The sequence below is a fragment of the Callorhinus ursinus genome, unplaced genomic scaffold, assembly GCF_003265705.2.
Source record: "Callorhinus ursinus isolate GAN/ISIS: 27379988/994484 unplaced genomic scaffold, GSC_fseal_2.0 scaffold4, whole genome shotgun sequence".
Classification (NCBI taxonomy): Eukaryota; Metazoa; Chordata; class Mammalia; order Carnivora; family Otariidae; genus Callorhinus; species Callorhinus ursinus.
Genome location: NW_027397066.1, coordinates 44,430,465 through 44,436,464, shown reverse-complemented (window position 1 = coordinate 44,436,464; position 6,000 = coordinate 44,430,465). Strand labels below are relative to the sequence as shown.

The 6,000-nt window shown below is 46.2% G+C and overlaps 1 protein-coding gene across 2 annotated transcripts in view; it reads right to left on the bottom strand.

The window, feature by feature from the left end:
- The window catches only part of CRACD (capping protein inhibiting regulator of actin dynamics), a 73,409-nt gene that overhangs the window by 21,487 nt on the left and 45,922 nt on the right, over positions 1 to 6,000 (bottom strand). The window lies entirely within an intron of this gene.

The following is a 6,000-nucleotide window of genomic DNA, read 5'->3' as shown; positions in this document are numbered from 1 at the left end:
GGAAGGAAGGAAGGAAGGAAGGAAGGAAGGAAGGAAGGAAGGAAGGAGGGAGGGAAGGAGGGAGGGAAGGAGGGAAGGAAGGAAAGAAGGAAGGATGGAAAGAAAAGAAAAGAAAAGAAAAAAGGAAAGGAAAGGAAAGGAAAGGAAGGAAGGAAGAAAGAAGGAAGGACGAAAAGAAGGAAGGAAGGAAGGGAGTGAATGAGGGAGGGAGGGAGGGAGGAAAGAAAGGAAAGAGAAAAGAAAAGAAAAGAAAGAAGAAGAAAGAAAGAAAGAAAGAAAGAAAGAAAGAAAGAAAGAAAGAAAGAAAATGCATTATCTGATATTTATCTTTAATCTGGCTAATATTTAATCCTATAGAGCCGCAATGAGCCTTAGTAATCACATAGTCCAGCCCCCTCATTTTATAAAAAATGTCAGAGGTCCAGTGGGGAGAGGTGACTGGCCCAAGCTTATGGAAAGAAAGTGTGACCCCAGAGGGATCTGAGGCCAGGTCTCCTAAAACCAGAGTCAGTGTTATTTGCATCGCATCCCACAGGTTCTCACAAATTTGACATTGTGCCTCTTTATTCCTCTAGGGGCAGAAATAAAGATGATACAGCATTTTTAAGACCTTGCCCAAGTTCCCTGGCAGGGGAATCCCTTGAGGGAAATGCCCCTTCTGACCTCAAGGGTACTAAATCCACCCGCTCGTGCCCAGCTCCCCCTCGGCCCTGCATGGTAGACAGTGAGACTGCAGAGATATGGAAAAGATGAGCCCAAGACTGCCCTCCCCACACCCCAGGTCACCCCAGCATGCCAAGTCAGGAGCACAGAAAGACAGAGGACTTGTATTTGATCTGCTGCTATTTCAGCCTGAGCCTGGCTCCCCTGGCACCACAGGGAAGGAGCACATATCAAAAGCCCCAAGTTCAGCCAGTGAAGTACAGAGTACAGCTTGAGCAGCCTGAAAGGGTTTTGGGGAGGAGAAGGCTGAAAAAGGGTGTCTTCTCAAAACCAGTTTAGCAGGAAGCGGCAGTTAGTATCTACTCTAAGCAGATCAATAAGCAGGCACGGTTAGAGCAGCCGATGGAGCCAGACAAGAGGACACGGTGTAATGGAGTCACAGGCCCATCTCACTCTGCTGACCTGTGGGAGAGGGGTCGGGACGCGGGCAGAGGAGGTGGCATGGTTCCTGTGTCCTAGTGAAAGCCCTAGCAGGACCTCCCTCTGGGACTCCCAGCCCAGCCTTCGGTCTACCAGTTATCCCTGCTCTAGGAGTGTTGGCCGAGAGCTGGAAAGTGTTCTAAATCCCCTTAGACTGAGACCTCCTGTTGTCAGGGTCTGCCATCTCTCAATGCTCCTGAACGACTAAAATGAGGGTATTTCTTCTAGTTATAATAGAAAGAATAATTCTTTAACGAGTTTCCAAGGAGAACTTGGCCTAACAGTCAATGCCAGTTAGGGGTTTTTGCCACCATAACAAAAAAAGAATGAATATGCTGATATTTTTCTTCATTAGGGCACCTTTTAAAATACTGATGTTGGTCCACCCTGATGCTTAAGAGACAACCAAGCATATGACACAATGTAATCGCAGCCTAGATGGAAATAAGCTCCAAAGATAGGATGGCTGTCATGGAGCAATGGAAAAGCTACGAGAGAATGGAAAGAGGAAATCGATGGAATGAGAACAGAAGAAATAGGGCACACGGGACGAAGCTAGGAAGTGGAGAGGGTGGTGTTAAGAGCTAAGTGGAGAATGAAATCAAAGAGGTGAGCCGAGAGGAGGGTGCAGGGGCGTGGGGTGTGGGCCTGGCGGCAGGTACCCAGTTGAGGGTGGGGAGAGAGAGAGGGAAGAAGAGGTGGAGGGTGGGAATGAGAATGTGTGTGTATTGAAGGGATGATTTACGTCACAGAGATGTGCATCCTGGCAAAAGAAACACAATGCTGTTGTCTTTGAGAATAACAGTGTGCATTTCTGTAAAGCCGCTGGTTTAAAATCCCTCTAGAAAAAATAAATTCAGGCTGGTGGCTGCGAGCTTCGGGGGATGGAGGAGGGGAGGACCCAGGTCATCACAGAAATGCTGGCCGAGTTCAGGGATTGAGCTGCAGCCTCTCTGTCCAGACAAAGGACTGCCTTCCTAGACACACACACCTGCAGCTGTCAGGGATGAGACCACAGAACTAGGCCAGGGTAGGCCTTAGGGTCCAAGGCCGTGGTGACTGAGCCTTAGGTTCTCAAGGCCGAGGCTCCTGCACCTGCATTTTTCCCTCCCTGCGGTTCCTGATCCAAGGCTTTCTTCAGCTGACTCAAAGGAGATAGGGCTGTAGAGACACTGTGTGATTTAACGACAATTAAAAGGTGACTGCTGAAACCTATTTGGCAATCTCGGGTGTCACGTGACTTGAATGTAGGGATCAGTGTGACTTTTTTTGTGACTTTAGTTCTGTCCACTACGCAGGCATTGTCATGAGAGGAACTTTGATAGAAGCAATCCCTGACAACCAGCTGTTTGGACGACCATTCCCTCCACCTTCTCTACTACCGAGGAGCCCTTTATCTACATTGCAAGCACAGCCGGACGAAGCGGGGACACTGCGCCTACAGCGACGGGCCACGCCGCCTGCAGCTGTGAATGGGGTTACTGTGAGGACTGGAATGTGAGCTAAAATGGACTATATTTTACTCATTCAAATTGGGCCATTTTGTTGTAATATGGAATGCCAGAGAATGATGTTATAGGAATGCACATCCATATTTATAAGGCTTTTTCCTATGGTGTGGGAATTCCAAGCACATCATATTCTGCAGCTCTCACACTGCCAGTGTTTAGGCTCCCCCAGATTTCTCACAGCTACCCTTTAGACCATGGCCGTGAGAACAGAGCAGAGGAAAAATGAAGTTGCTGTCCTCTTGAGTGAACTACAGATACACCCATAGTGAAAATGAATTTTTAAAGAGAGGCAAAAGAAAAAGCATATAGATTTAAAGACATCTGCTCTATGCAGAAGCAGCTAAGAATGGGTATTCAGTCTTTGTGTCCTTGACAGCAGCATGAGGTGTCAAAATCCTCCAACATATGACACTTCGGCATTTTTAAGTGAAACCCAGCTCCTCAGGAGTCAGCGACTACTGAAAATGGAGGCTTTCCCCCCTGGGCTAAATAGTCCATGGACTAACAGAGTTAGCATTTTCTGACAAAGGTGTGGTATAATTCTAAAAACCACCTGCAGGCTTAGACTCCGATGTTCCTGTCTGAGTTTTATCATCAGTTGTTACCCACTTCATAGCCTGGGTCTGATCTGAAATAAGCAGGCCTCTCCCTGGTCTGTGATCTGGGCAGCTGTAAGGAACATCAAGGTCACTGAGCTCCAAATGCAACCAAGTGTGAAGCTTACCAAACCACTCCGTGCTACAGCAGGTGAGCAGTGATTTCGTACAGATGGCAGACTTTAAGAACTGGAGGAGCCAGATCATCCATCATATTCATCCCCTTATTTTTCAGATGGGGATGATGAGGGGCAGAGAGCTTCAATGATTTCCCTGGAGGCCACACAGCCAGGTGGTGGGGAAGGCCGGGCACAGAATTTTTATTTCACCTATGGCCATGGAACAGCTGACTGTTATGTGTAGGGTCTTCAAAAAGGGCATCACTGTTGTTCTGGCCCCTATAACTCTCCTGTATATTAGAATTTGTTCTCCCTACAAACATGTAGTATTTTTATACTCAGGAAAAAAAAAGTCATTTTTCTTGTAAAGGGTCAATGATTTGCCACAGAAATTTTGGCAGGTGATAGATTCACTTGATTCAGAAAATGCAGGCTTATTCACGCTGCATTCATTCATTCTGCACTCAGTGGACAGGTTACAGACCACCACGGTGCAATGTTAGGCCGGCTGGCCGGCCGAGCTGGGATGACCACGTGTGGACACTAGAGGGCAATCTTTCCAAACGCAGTCAGTACACGCACAGTTCTGGGGTTTCCAAGGGCTGGGAAGTTTCTTAGGCCAGAGAAAAATGGCTCCCCCCCACCGCCGCCCCCAAGATGGCATTATGATAGAAATCTCATTTCAAAAGAATGTCTTAATACTGGTGGCTAATCAGCCTGCCAGGACGTCCACTGTCAAATAGGTATCCGTGACTTTCCTCTCTCTGTTTTTAATAAACATACATACATACACAAACACGATATCGAACATAAAAAACATACATGCCTCTGACATAACTAACACCCTCATTTCATGCTGGAGTCTACGAGGGGGCGGTCTTTTATGCTGCTTACTAAGCATCAATACCAGCATAACGTTGTCATGGAAAAATGCAAAGCATTCATGCAAGTTAATAAAGTTAACTACTATTTCTATGACTTACCAGGAACATACTGCTTAGTCGACTGAAAAATAAAGCACAGTCTTTTGGGGGTGATACAGTTATATCTTAATGTCACTCCAAAAATCACATTTTCTATGATAATGGTCCCCATTTCCCTCCTCAAAGAGCAAAGCCTCTTTAGTTTTTAAAAGTATAACTAGAGAGCTGTGAGGAAGATTATGAATCCACAGCAGAAGCAAAATTAGGCAGACCTCGGATGAGGAGGTACTGTCCAAAGGAGAGCACTCAGCTTAGTTATTCTGCTTTCCTCACAACTTTCTTTCTGTTAATAGAACTGTTGCTTCAGGGAAGTTGGTTGTTTTACATTTTAATTGTGAGACCTGATTCTTTAAACTTGTGCCTTGCAGCGTGACTTGGAATAACAGGCACTCACATATTTTTATTGAGTTTCAGCAGTGCAGAATTATATATTTTTCCCAATTCCAAATCCACTTCCTGGAGGGGCAGTGGCATGCGGTGTGATGTTAGCACAGACAGCATTTAAGACAACACACTAGTATCTAATTTTTAAAGAGCTCCTCGAAAGCCCTTATAAAATACAGCTGTTTCATGGATTGAACTCTGGAAGTCACTCCACTTGGAAAGGGCGTATTTATGAGCCAGGAGTTCAGAACTTCTTAGGAATAACAGTCCAGGAATCAAAAGACTTCACGAAGGGAAGGTAATATGGGGAGGGCGTTCACCGTTTTCTTTGGCGATCACCACCCCTTCCTCTTCTCCAACCTAGGAAACGTGCTACACATGTAGCAGCGCAGCCAGCAAGAACTAAGAGCAGAACCTGGTTAGGACATGCTGGAATCTGAAGGAAGGGACTACGTTAGCTCTGAGAGCAGGACAGGGGCCCTGGGCCATGGCTGGCAGTAGGTATAAAGATCCAGGCACGTTCGGGTATGGTTCCAGGGTGTTAGCTATTTTCCCGCCTTCCATATGCTATATTCAGCTGAGTGTGTGTGGACATGTAACCAAACACAGATCACAAAATGCATAGCTAATGTTCAGTAGAAACAAGAACATTTCAAGAAAATAGAAAATTTCCTTTGAGTACACTGCTTCATTGTATTGGCAGCTACTCAAGCCAGCTGTCCGCCCCCCATTCATTCATTTATACATTCGTTATTGTAGACTTACAGACAGTTGGAAACCAGCAAACCAGAGTCCCCCGTTCGTAACTTGGATCTCCTCCAAGCCTTCCCACCTCAGAGAAGTGCTTGCTTGGGCACTTCTGTCAGGTGAGTGAATTCTACCAGGCTATCAGGCAAACCTACACAGTCAGATCCCAGGTGTCTCTGCTCCTCTTGCTTTCCCTGGATTTCCCATGATCTCAATCACATTTAGTGAGTAATTGTTTTATTATATCTTCATTATTAAGGAGTTACCACCGGAGTCAATTTTATAGAGGAAAACTGCCCGGCTCTGCAGCATGAACAGGAGGGAGGTTTAAGAGCTGCCCGGCATTCCTCCAAGACAGGGTGGCTCAGGGGGAGCCAGATTTACAAATACGGCAAATAATAGAGTCTTACCATTCACTGTCCAAGTATGGAGATGTGCTGTGCATGCCCTCAGCTAACAGTCAACCCTGTGTTCAGGGATTATGGGCCACATTTCCAACTCTCCCCTCCCACCAAGT